The sequence below is a fragment of the Bubalus kerabau genome, chromosome 2, assembly GCF_029407905.1.
Source record: "Bubalus kerabau isolate K-KA32 ecotype Philippines breed swamp buffalo chromosome 2, PCC_UOA_SB_1v2, whole genome shotgun sequence".
Classification (NCBI taxonomy): Eukaryota; Metazoa; Chordata; class Mammalia; order Artiodactyla; family Bovidae; genus Bubalus; species Bubalus kerabau.
In genome coordinates, this window is record NC_073625.1 from 110,080,679 (window position 1) to 110,093,935 (window position 13,257).

General features: G+C 43.9%; 1 long non-coding RNA gene across 1 annotated transcript in view; it reads right to left on the reverse strand.

The window, feature by feature from the left end:
* LOC129644845 (uncharacterized) overlaps positions 1–6,475 on the reverse strand; it is a 36,742-nt gene extending 30,267 nt beyond the window's left edge. Inside the window, exons 1-2 of the long non-coding RNA XR_008711014.1 lie at positions 6,261–6,475; positions 5,601–5,687 (exon numbers count right to left, since the gene is read on the reverse strand). This is a non-coding gene — a long non-coding RNA (uncharacterized LOC129644845). The remainder of the gene's footprint in view (positions 1–5,600; positions 5,688–6,260) is intronic.
* Positions 6,476–13,257: the final 6,782 nt, after the last annotated feature.

Consider the following 13,257-nt stretch of genomic DNA (forward strand, 5'->3'; position numbering starts at 1 on the left):
GTGACTGAACTAAACTGAAGTGATGAAGTAAATATTTTCAGATGCTGGACCACAAGAATCATATAAAAGAAACAATGAGGTAAACTGTATGCTCTCCTTGACTTTCTGTATGAAAGCAATTTCTGGGCCATAGTTCAAGGAGGTAAGTTCATGCAGAGCAAATTGTGTCTATTACCTGGAGAAACAGAGCTTGAAGATCAGGACCCCAAGGGAATGGAATTTGTGGAAGCTTGTACTAGAAAGAAAAATGCTTCACAAAGGAGAATAACAAGAACTCTGAAAACAGACCTTAGCATTTTCAACAAAGATTATGATGCACAAGATGAGAGTAAACTAGGCATAATAGATAACAGTTGCTGGGGATGAGGCCTGTGTATTGATTGAGTGGTTGAGTAGAGATTGCAGAAGTCATAGAATGCACTGAGACATGGGTATTCCAATATTCAATGCAAAGAAACCTCACCCACACTACAAGAATTCAACTGAGAGTTCAGAAAAGCCAAAAATGAATCACCTTATTCTAACCATACTGTAAAGTCTACTATAAATCTATCAAAATACAGCTTACAAATATGCTCTGAAATCATCAAATGATCCTCCGTTAAATTAACTGACTGAACAGAACCCAACACTCTATAAAAGAAGTCAACAAAAGACAACTTTTTAAAAAGTACCTAAAATGTCTGTACACAATCAAAAATTACCAGACATGAAAACTAAGAAAATGTGATCCATTAAAAAAAAAAAAAAAAACAACAATAGAAACAGATACAGAGATGACAGATATGTTACAATTAGCAAATAGCTACTTTAAATGGCTAATATAAATTTGTTTGGGTAAAGAATCTGCCTGCCAATGCAGGAGACAAAAGAGATAAGGGTTCAGTCCCTGGGTAGAGAAGATCCCCTGGACTAGGAAGTGTCAACCTGCTCCAGTATTCTCACCTGGAAAATTCCAGGGACAGAGGAGCCCCATGGACAGGCTATAGTCCATGGGGTTGCAAAGAGTCAGACGCAACTGAATACACACACATACACACACACACACACATGTTTAAGGATTTATGAGAATAGATGAGATAAGTGGACCCTACACAAAAGAACCAAACAGAAATCACATAACTTAAAATTGATAAACAGAAACGAAAAATGCTGTAGATGGACATAGAAGACTGAACACTGAAGAGAAAACCATCAGTGAATATAAAGACAGGACAATAAAAACTGTCCAAACGGAAGCACAGGCATGGGGTTGGAGAGTAGGGTGGGGGGTGAGGGCAGCTGGAAAAGCAAATAGAACCTCAGTGGCTACCGGGTAATATCAAGGAGTCTGATGTAAATGTGACAATTTCTAGTGGGAAAGGAGAGGAATGTTATAGTAAAATAATAATGATAATAAAACACAACAACAAAAAAATGTGAAGAAATAATGGTTGAAAATTTTCCAAACTTAATGAAAAATATCAACCTACAGACTAGAGAAGTTCAGTATACTGCAATCCAAATAAACCAAAGAAAATGACACATAAGCTCACTATAGTCAAATTTCTGAAAATCAATAACAAAAAGAAATACAGTCATATAAAAAAGACTCCAAAATTCTAAGAATTATCACTGACTTGTCAGTAGAAACAGTGCAATCCAGAAACTAATGAAATGACATGTTTACAATGCTTAAAGGAAAAATGTACATGGTAAATCTAGAAATCTATATACAGTGAAAATATTCTTCACAAGTGAAAGCAAAATAAAGACATTTTCAGATAAAGTCTGAGCTAACCCATCACCAGCAAACCTGTTCAAGCGGTTTTTCAGGAAGTTCTCTGAACTGAAGGAATATGATAAAAATTATAAATATTCACAAAAACACTAAAGTAGATGTGAATAAATAGAAACTTACCACATATTTCAATAAGATGATGCAACATCATAAAGACTTTAATTCTGAGTTAACCCACAAATGGAACTCTAGCAAAAATACCAATAGCATTGTTTTCTATAGGTAGACAAATAAATTATAAAGTTCAATTGGAAGAAGAAACAAGAAAAGCCAGCCAGCAACAACCTGAAAGAAGAAAAGCCAAGGAGGAGAGGCTAGCCTATGAGATATTAGAGCATATTACGATCCTTTAAAATTAAAATTGTGTAATATTGACATATGAGTAGACAGAATAGAATGTCTAGAAACAGACCCAAGCACATATGATAATTTGATATATGAAAAAATGGCATCTCAAATCATATGAAAATGACTTTTTAATATTGAGTTAACAAGAGAGACGTTTGGAAAACAAAACTGAGTCTGCCTCACATCACCTGCCAAGATAATCTCCAAACTGACTGGAAATTTAAATGCAAACAATAAAGTCATATACGAACTAAAAAAAAAAACTGGTATAAGGAAAAGCTTCCTACATGACAAGTTTCAGAAGCAAGAAAGAGAAAGATGGCTCTATTTGACTACATAACATATTTTTTCAAAGGAGAAAAAATATTTACATTAAAAAACAAGAAAAACTAAAAAAACAAGTGAACACACTGAAGGAAATGCAACTTACATTTAAAAAAAATAACCACCAGTCTCCATAAGTATAAAAGGGCTCTTCAAAAAAAACTGTAGCACAAAAAACGAATAACCTAATAAAATAAAGGGCAGCAGATGGTAACAAATAAATTCACTGATAAAGAAACATTTCATAAACATATGAAATGATCTTTACCTCACTCTTAATGGGAGAAACACAAATTAAAACAACTCTGATACACTATTTCTTACTTATTTCCCAACAAAATCCATGAGTCTAGTCATAAATCCTTTGCATGAGGCTACAGGAAAACATTTGTTCTTATTGTTAACTGGCAGACAGGGAAAATGGCAACCTCCAGTAAAATTATGTTTGCACTTATAGCACCCAAGTTTTCTTAACTTTGTCCTGAATTCTATTTTTATATGGAAACAGTTTGTGAAAGTGTGAAAGTTTTAGTCACTCAGTAGTGTCCAACTTTTTGCAACCCCCATGGACTGTGCCCACCAGTCTCCTCTGTCCATGGAATTCTCCAGGCAAGAATACTGGAGTGGGTTGCCATCCTGACCCAGGGATCGAATCCAGATCTCCTGCATTGAAGGCAGATTCTTTACTGTCTGAGCCACCAGGAAAACACTTCAGAGACTCCTTTCATCATTGGGGTACAGTTGGAGTTGGGCTTCCCAGGTGGTAGAGTGGTAAAGAATCTGCCTGCCAAGCCAGAAGACTAAAGAGATGAGGTTCAATCAGTGGGTATGGAAGATCCTCTGGAGGAGACGGCAACGCACTCCAGTATTCTAGCCTGGGAAATCCCATGGGCAGAAGGAGCCTGGTGGGCTACAGCCCATGGGGTCCCAAAAGAGTGGACACAACTTAGTGACTAAACAACAAAATTGGAGCTGGACTGCTCCATCATCCCCGCACTTTCTAGGTGGAAGCAATAGAATCATACTGTTTGACTTGTCTTTTGCTGCAGGACAATATGGGAGACACTCGGAACTCTGCTCAGTTACTCGTGCCCGGATGGTTTTCAGATGCTAACTGACCAGAGGCAGATACCTGAGCTTATCAAAGACCAAGACCCGAGAGAGAAGAGTCAAAACAAATACCCTGGATTTTCAAGTTCCTCCCATCTTTCCTGATAACTATGGAATATAGGTTGTTATGGTGATGGCAGGAGTTTAAGAATGGAGAGGATTATAAAGGTGTTTTACATCAGGGATCAGTGAACTATGACCTGTGGGCTAAATACAAGCAGTAGCTTGCCCCTCATTTTTGTAACGAGATTGTTACTGGAGCACAGCCATGCTCATTTGTATACACACCGTTTATGGCTGCTTTTATGGCAGAATTAAGTGGCTGTAACAGAAACCAATTCACAAAGCCTAAAATGTTTACTACCTGGCCCTTCACAGAAAAAGTAGGCCAACCCGTCCCCTAAAGGAGGGATGTGAACTTTATGAAATCCTGGAACAGTTCAGTTCTGCAAGCAGGTCCTGCTGCGCTGCTCCTCCTTCTGTCATGATATCAGCAACCAAAGGTCAGGCGGGCCTCTAGGCTTTGAGAGGTCAAGGCAGAGCCACCAGCCAGCAGAATCTCAGGAGGCACCAGCCGCAACTCAGACACCCGGCACTGGCTCCTGCCCTCCTACAAGATGCAATCCTGAGGACTGTCAACCCTGGATTCCTGAACACAGGGGCAGTTATATTACCAACCATATAACTCGCTGAAATAGACCTTGCAAAGGAATACCCTCCTCTTCAAGAGACTGGGCTTTCGAGTGCACCCCAGAAGGAGTAAATACAACAGCAAAGGCACAGGACTTCGGGAATGTGAGAATCGGGAAGCAGGCGACCCAACACAGAAGCTTCTCCTCTGAGCTTGCTGATTGAGGCAGAAAGGTCTTATTTATTTTTCCCATGTCACACCCTGCACTCTGGCTAGACAGCTCTACACACACACACACATACACACACACACACACACACACACACAAAGCCCTCTCCCCTAGACACCAGTGAGTTCCTCAACTTATTCTCACGCCCATCTCTCAACTGTTGTCTCTTCCACCTGCTGGCCAAGCTTGTCACTGGCCTTCAGTCTCCTGGACACAAAGCCCCCCATAGGATCTCTCCTATCTTGGTCACTATGCTGCCAAACCTGCTCTGCCTGCATGCTAGCTCTCAGATCTGCAAGCAAGGGAGGCAAGAGGGAAGCCTTCAGAGCTGAGTCACGTCCCCAGGTGCTGCGCCAGGGCTCTGGGAGTTCTCGGCCCTGGACGTGCTGCTCCCCCAGGGGCTGCCCTCGGCCTCTGCTCTCCTTGCCTCTGATGAGGTGGCTGCATCCACCTACCACAGCCGGCGACTGGTCTGGGGGATACTAAGCTCTGTGAAACTGGCCCAGGTGTGCCCGCTTTCTAACAGACTTAGGCGAGATCTTCAAGGTACCTGAACTCACATGGCACTTTGATTTCATTAGTTCCCGGTCCCTTGGGTGCCTTTTCTCTAGCAACAGCAAAAAGGCCCAGCCTTCTGAGTGTGAGCTCCTAGTCACCCCAGCTTCTCCTCTTGTAACATCCCTAACGGACGAGTGAACATGCTGATTATGACTCTGCTCTACACTCTTCCCGGACTCGAGGAGAGGCTGGCTGCTGGATAAGCTAGGGACTAACCACGCCTCAAATGCAGCTGCTCCATTATGAGGACACGGTGGGGGAGGAATTCTGTGGCTGGCTTTCTGCCCGCGCCACTCTGCAGGAAGTGAATGCAAAGGGACCTCTGCTCCCCAAACCAGATCCCAGCCTTTGGTTCAATGCCGTCCATCTCAACAGCAAAGTCCAAGGGTCACATTTTCCCCCACGCCTATAACTGGGAAAACACGCCCCTGAATTAAGGACTTTTTCCTGCTGTTGTTGTTCAGTACTAAGCAGTGTCCAACTCTTTGCCACCCTACAGACTGCAGCACACCAGGCTCCCCTGTCCTTGACCACCTCCTGGAGTCTGCTCAAACTCATGCTTATTGAGTCAGTGATGCCATTCAACCATCTCACCCTCTGTCGTCCCCTTCTCCTCCTACCTTCAATCTTTCCCGGCATCAAAGTCCTTTCCAGTGAGTCAGCTCTTTGCATCAGGTGGCCAAAGTATTGGAGCTTCAGCTTCAGTCCTTCCAATGAATATTCAGGATTGATTTCATTTAGTATTGACCAGTTTGATCTCCTTTTAGTCTAAGGGACTCTCAAGAGTCTTCTCCAGCACCACAGTTCAAAAGCATCAATTCTTCAGAGCTCAGCCTTCTTTATTGCCCAACACTCACATCTGTATATGACTGTTGGTAAAACAGAGCTCTGACTATACAGACCTTTGTCGGCAAAGTGAGATCTGCTTTTTAATACGCTGTCTATGGTCTTTGTAGTAAACCAGAAGGCCAGAATGGTTCTCTGCTACAGAAAGCACCTCTGGGTTTATTAGTACATGTGGAGTTCAGCAGTGTGTGGCTCAGTCTCTCTCTACTTGCCTCAGTCAATCCCCATCTGAGCATCAGCCCACACCCCTTGCTATCTCCCTCGGCACCATTACCTGTATGTCTCCCAGCAATCACAAGACTGAGAAAGGTGTGGCAGTTTTAAATAATGAAACCAAGCCCCTGCCAGGGGAAACATTAGAACCCAGTCCTGCTCCCTTTTCCTGACGTGGTTCTTGAGTGGGTCATTACACTTGAGGGTAATTACAAGCTCACCTTCATGATCAAAGAGCATATTCTCCTCTGGTCCTCTTGGGGCTGAAGTTACTATTTTCTTCCTGTCTCCGGTACATGGCAGGTGATGTGAGGACATGACTATCACTCTCGTAGAAGGCCTCATCCCCCTGACCAAGCCTTCCGAACTCATCATCGCCACACTGCGTAACATCCCTCCACTCTGTAGCACTCCCTCACCTCTCCCCAGGCCAACCACACTGCTGAGATGGGAGAGGACTTTCCCACTGTTTATGCTCCGACACTCTAACTTGGCCCCTCTAAAGTCCATACCCTCAATACTTCTATATTTAAAGAAAGGACTTTTAGGAGGTGGGGGTGATGGTTTAGTCGCTAAGTCATGTCTGACTCTTGCGACCCCAAGGGCCGTAGCCTTCCAGGCTCTTCTGTCCATGCGATTTCCCAGGCAAGAATACTGGAGTGGGTCGCCGTTTCCTTCTCCAGGGGAATCTTCCCAACCCAGGGATTGAACCTGGGTCTCCTGCATTGCAGGTGGATTCTTTACCAACTGAGCTACCAGGGAAGCCCCATTTTAATTAAGGTTAAATGAGGTCATAGGGACCATAGGAGCGAGGTCCTAATTTGATAGGAAGAGCCAGCAGAACTCTCTCTTTCCCTCCCTCCACCACGTGAGGACACAGTGAGAAGACAGCTGCTTGCAATCCTCGAAGAAAGGTCTCATCAGAAACCAGCCCTCTGGCACCTTCATCCTGGACTTCTAGCCTCCAGAACCATGAGAAAATTAGTTTCTGTTGGTTAAGCTATCCGGGCTGTGGCATTGTGTTACAGCCGCTTGAGCTAATACAGTCCCAAACAAGATGTACTTGCCTTGTCACTTGTTATGTTTGTGGCCCTCCATCCTCATTTCCCTACAGTCCTTCCTATAGGACATTTAGAGATGCCCACTGGAACCAAAGCCTTTGACTGTGTGGATCACAATAAACTGTGGAAAATTCTGAAAGAGATGGGAATACCAGAACACCTGACCTGCCTCTTGAGAAATTTGTATGCAGGTCAGGAAGCAACAGTTAGAACTGGACATGGAACAACAGACTGGTTCCAAATAGGAAAAGGAGTACATCAAGGCTGTATGTTGTCACCCTGCTTATTTAACTTATATGCAGAGTACATCATGAGAAACACTGGGCTGGAAGAAGCACAAGCTGGAATCAAGATTGCTTGGAGAACTATCAATAACCTCAGATATGCAGATGACACCACCCTTATGGCAGAAAGTGAAGAACTAAAGAGCCTCTTGATGAAAGTGAAAGAGGAGAGTAAAAGATGGCTTAAAGCTCAACATTCAGAAAATGAAGATCATGGCATCTGGTCCCATCACTTCATGGGAAATAGATGGGGAAACAGTGGAAACAGTGTCAGACTTTATTTTTCTGGGCTCCAAAATCACTGCAGATGGTGACTGCAGCCATGAAATTAAAAGACGCTTACTCCTTGGAAGGAAAGTTATGACCAACCTAGATAGCATATTCAAAAGCAGAGACATTACTTTGCCAACAAAGGTTCGTCTAGTCAAGGCTATGGATTTTCCTGTGGTCATGTATGGATGTGAGAGTTGGACTGTGAAGAAGGCTGAGCGCCGAAGAATTGATGCTTATGAACTGTGGTGTTGGAGAAGACTCTTGAGAGTCCCTTGGACTGCAAGGAGATCCAACCAGTCCATTCTGAAGGAGATCAGCCCTGGGGTTTCTTTGGAAGGAATGATGCTAAAGCTGAAACTCCAGTACTTTGGCCACCTCATGCGAAGAGTTGACTCATTGGAAAAGACTCTGATGCTGGGAGGGATTGTGGGCAGGAGGAGAAGGGGACGACAGGATGAGATGGCTGGATGGCATCACTGACTCGATGGACTTGAGTCTCAGTGAACTCTGGGAGTTGGTGATGGACAGGGATGCCTGGAGTGCTGCGATTCATGGGGTTGCAAAGAGTCGGACACTACTGAGCGACTGAACTGAACTGGAAGCAAAGTCGGAGGCACTTAGGGAGAAACATCAAATGTTGTATCTTCAGCTGTCCACCCTACCCTACCTGCTGAGCCCTGAAGAGAGTCTCAGCTGGCAGCACCCTGATGCCTCTTGAAAATTTTCCTCAGAAGGCCCATTTAGTCATCATCCAGAAACGGCCCGAGTCCTTGTATTGAACTGCTAACAATCCTATGGAAGATACTATTGCACTCTACTGAAGCCTCATTTCCACAAGGATGTCTTTTCTCATTTAAAGTTCTCTTTCCCTCTATGTCTCTGTGTTTCTCATTCTATCTTTCAGTGTCTCTTTACTTTTTAAAAAATATTTTCTTTATTCTCTCTCTACCTTATTCTTGAGGTCTCTTTGTCTCTTACTCCTTATCATTCCCCATTCTGCTTTTTTTCTCTCTTTCATCCTTAATATTGAAGTATGCTTTTTAATTATTTTTAACTTAATGAATAAGATCTGTTCTCAAGTATTAATTTGATATGTAAATTAGTCAAATGATGTGTCTCTTCTTGAGACATATAAAAACAAGTAAGTAAATGAGAACCAAATTAATAGAACTTTTCTAATCCTTGACTATTCTTTTGTATAGGCTGTATTATTAACCATTATTAATTATTAACCATTATTAATCAGAGAAGGCAATGGCACCCCACTCCAGTACTCTTGCCTGGCAAATCCCATGAATGGAGGAGCCTGGTAGGCTGCAGTCCATGGGGTCGCGAAGAGTCGGACACGACTGAGCGACTTCACTTTCACTTTTCACTTTCATGCATTGGAGAACGAAACGGCAACCCACTCCAGTGTTCTTGCCTGGAGAATCCCAGGGATAGGGGAGCCTGGTGGCTGCTGTCTATGGGGTCACACAGTCGGACACGACTGAAGCGACTTAGCAGCAGCAGCAGCATTATTAACCAACATTTGTTGTTACCACAAGGGGGCAGTGCAATCAAGCCAATCATGTAACCCAAGCAGTTACAATATGCCAAGAGTCAGAGGAGGTGACCAAGGGCTTTCTCCTAAAGAAAGGGAGGGCCAGAATGCATCAATCGCTTGCTCTCATCACTTGGGAAGAATTATGACAGGCAAAGAGCATGAAAAGATCCAACAGGCTTCCTGACTAATCAATTATCATATCGATGAATTGAATTATATACAGATACAAGACCTTAAAGCTCATCTGACTCAAAAGTCTGTTTTGCTGCAAATAAGAATTAGGGAATGGTGGTGTGATTAAGAACGACTTTAAATCTTTGAACATGGTTGACCAGAAACACCTGATAATTTGGTTATAAAGATGCTGATTTTGTGGTAAGGACTGCCCAAAGGGAAATGTCTAACTCTCATCTATAGGTTTGTGCCCAGTGCTCAGAAATAAGGAAAACAGATGTAATTTGAAAAGACAGAGGAGCCACATGCATGGAGAGCCTCGTGTTCCGTGGTCTCCATCCTGGTGATGTGCGTAGTGTTCTGTGTGGTAGCCCTTCTGTTTTCCTCTCCTCCCAAGTTGGGATCCAATATGAGTCTGCCCTAACTCTCATTTGCAAACACAAAAATTCAATCCAAATTAGAATCAATAAATGTGATACCTGCCCCTGTAATGTGTCGGTGTTCTGTGATAAATTTTATTACAAACACATACACACACAAAAAGGGAATCTATTGGCTGCTGCTGCTAAGTCACTTCAGTCGTGTCCGACTCTGTGTAACCCCATAGACGGCAGCCCACCAGGCTCCCCCATCCCTGGGATTCTCCAGGCAAGAACACTGGAGTGGGTTGCCATTTCCTTCTCCAATGCATGAAAGTGACAAGTGAAAGTCTCTCAGTCATGTCCGACCCTCAGTGACCCCATGGACTGCAGTCCACCAGGCTCCTCCGTCCATGGGATTTTCCAGGCAAGAGTACTGGAGTGGGGTGCCATTGCCTTCTCCGATCTATTGGCTACTATAAGTAAAAAGTCTAGAGAAGTGCTAAGCAACAGAAGTAGATTGTAAGACATACATTTTTTAAATTGTTAAAGAGACATATTTTAAAAATTAAAAGATCCAAGTGAAATTCATTTTAATTGTATGCTTTAGGAACCCAATACATCTATAACTATTTCACTTTCAATATGTAGTCAGAAAATTAAAATTATTGAAACATGTTCTTTACTTTGTTATTGCACTGAATGTTGGCTTCCTTTGTGGCCATTAACTGTTGCTCATAGTTTTTTTTCACACAATGTCTTCAACATCTCCATCTTTGACATCTTGAAACATCCAGGGTGTTTGAAATTGGACTAACCATATTTCAAGTACTCACTAGCCACAGGTGCTACTGGCAACATATTAGCACAGGCCCAGAGCTAGACCTTCAGGTATGGCCAGACTCAGGCGTTCCATAGTGTGCGCTGGGCTCTCTCTATTTTGCTTTTCTCTCCATGCTGGGCTCATCCTCTCCAAAAAGAGATACCTTCATTTGGCCAGGCAAGATGGCCCAAGAGAGTTTCAACTTACACTGTGTATGTAGCTCATGGTGTCAGAGGAAAGGACAGTACTGTTCTGATAGCACTGACTGGTCTTGCTGACAGCACATAACCCGTGAACCAGTCACTGAGGCCAGCAGAACAGAACCAACTCCAACCCCCCTTCTTAGTCTTCTGCAGCTCTGGCAAACAAATCTGACTGCTCAAGCGTAGTCATGCCCCTCTCTGGAGCTGCACAAGGAATAAGGGGACTGATCAGACCCACGTGAATCAGAGAATCAAGGAAGATGGGTCCCCAAACGAAGGGATGTGGCACAAACCACATATATCCCTTTAACCACCACTGTGGGCTTAAACTGCCCGAGACCTTGGACCCAGCGACAAAGCAAGCGGAACTAGGGAATTCGGTATTAATAGCTGACTCGACTACCAGTTCCTCTTTTTCTACCTACACCATAATCATCGAGTCAGGAGGATGAATTCCCACTGGCTTCCCACTCCTGATCTGCAGGTCCTTTTGTGCAGCTTCTCAATACCTGTGGCTGGATCTCTCCCCTGCCAACCTGCCTGGAGTTCCTCTGAGAACCTAAACAAATGTGTTCCTCCATGCAGCCCTTGAACCTTGGATTTAATTCTGACCATTTGCCTGTCCTATCTCCCTGTGGACTGGTGCCCCAGTTTGGAGCTCACCTTTGCTTTGGTGCTTAGAACCAGCACTTTCAGGCTCAGCTTTTTCTGGCAACTCTTGTTGCCCCTGGCAGACAGCCTCAGTTCTCATGGCTCTCTCCTGACACTGAGCAGTAGCAGCAATGAAAATAATACCAAGACAGACTGTAGAGTACAGAATAAGAGCAAGGGCTCTGGAGCCAAACTGAAGCTGGGGTTCAAATCCCAGCTCGGGCCCTTAGTGAACCTATGACGTTGAGCAAGTTATGGAGCCTTTCTATGCCTCAATTTTCTCATCTTCAAAACATGGATAAAATGGGCCTGTTTATGCGTGTGGATTTCCCCTCAGAAGGAAGCCTGGGAGAGGGTCCCAGCTGAGCTCAATTTTCCCAGGGTAACACTACCACAAAGTGTTCGCTGGTGGTGTTATTCCCGCTGGCATATGCATATAAAGGTTTTTTGTGTCGTTACCGTTTACTGCTTATATTACACTCCACTAGAGTGTAAGTCCCTAAGAAGGTCTTAGGACACCCGCATTATGCATAATTTACACAAGTTGTCACATAGGCGTTATTTAAGCCACATAACAAACCAGTTGCATAGGCAAGGGAGGTCTTATGACCCACAGAAAGGTTACTGAGCTGTAGGTCGCCTGATTCCAAGGCCAGGGCACCGCATTACGCCCTACGCCTCTCTCGCCACACGGTGGCAGCACAGAGCACAGTGTGGTCGCTGGACAATGTCTGTTAACTCGCTTAGAATTCCGAGATGTACAATTAAGCAAGAATGTGGTGTGTGGCGGCACAGTGAAACTGGTTTTCATGGGAGGTTGACGGGATTAGTGTTATTACTAACCCATTACACCTCAGACCCCGCAGAAACCCAAGTGTGGAATTTTAAAGAGATGCAGTTCCTACAGTGTGCAGCAAGTGTCATCCGAGAGCTACTGAACAACCCAGGTCACCCCTGCCTGAGACCTAAAAGTTTAAAGAGAGAAAACTGGTGTCGTGCGTATCATGTAACACAGGACACCGGTACCTATCAACCGGACTGAACAATCCTAGAAAAGAAAGAAAAAACATCGTACCATCGCAGACGACAGCTTTTAAGGAGATTAGGTATAACCCATCCTACATTGCTCCCTTCCCAATTTTAAATCAGGAAGAGTCTCCCAGGGGGCGCTACTTGTAAAGAACCCGCCTGCCAGTGCAGATGTAAGAGCCACGGTTCGATCCCTGGGTCAGGAAGATCCCCTGGAGGAGGAAATGGCAACCCACTCCAGTATTCTTGCTTGGGAAATCCCATGGACAGAGTAGCCTGGGGGTCATTTGAAGTCCGACACTACTGAAGCGACTTAGCACGCATGCACATCGCCCCCTCCACCCCAATATCAATCAGGAAGTGTTTCTAGGATAAAGCAGTGTGCTAAGTGCTGGGGAGTGGCAGGGGTGTCTCTCAAAGCGGGATCCTCTTTTCTAACTCCATTTTCCTGACTCTAGTTCAATTTCCCAGCATTTCTTATCTGAATCGTTGAAATAACCCCTAACTCATTTCTAAAGCTTAGTTTCTCCACCATTTTGTCTTTCTATAATGTAAGTCTTATCACTTCTTTTTCTGCTTTTTAATCTTACAGTGCTCCAATTCATAAAGACCCAAAACTCTGCAAGGCATATAAACACCTTGAACCCTGGCCCCAAGCTATTTGACCAAATTCCTGGTCTTTTTCAACAACCACCCATACACAGCACTACCTACCATTCCTCAAAATTAATAAGTACTTCTAGGACCTCTGGCCCAATTCATTTGATTATTCTGTTTTTGGTGCCTGGAATATGCTTTCCTCCCTCAGTGAAGGC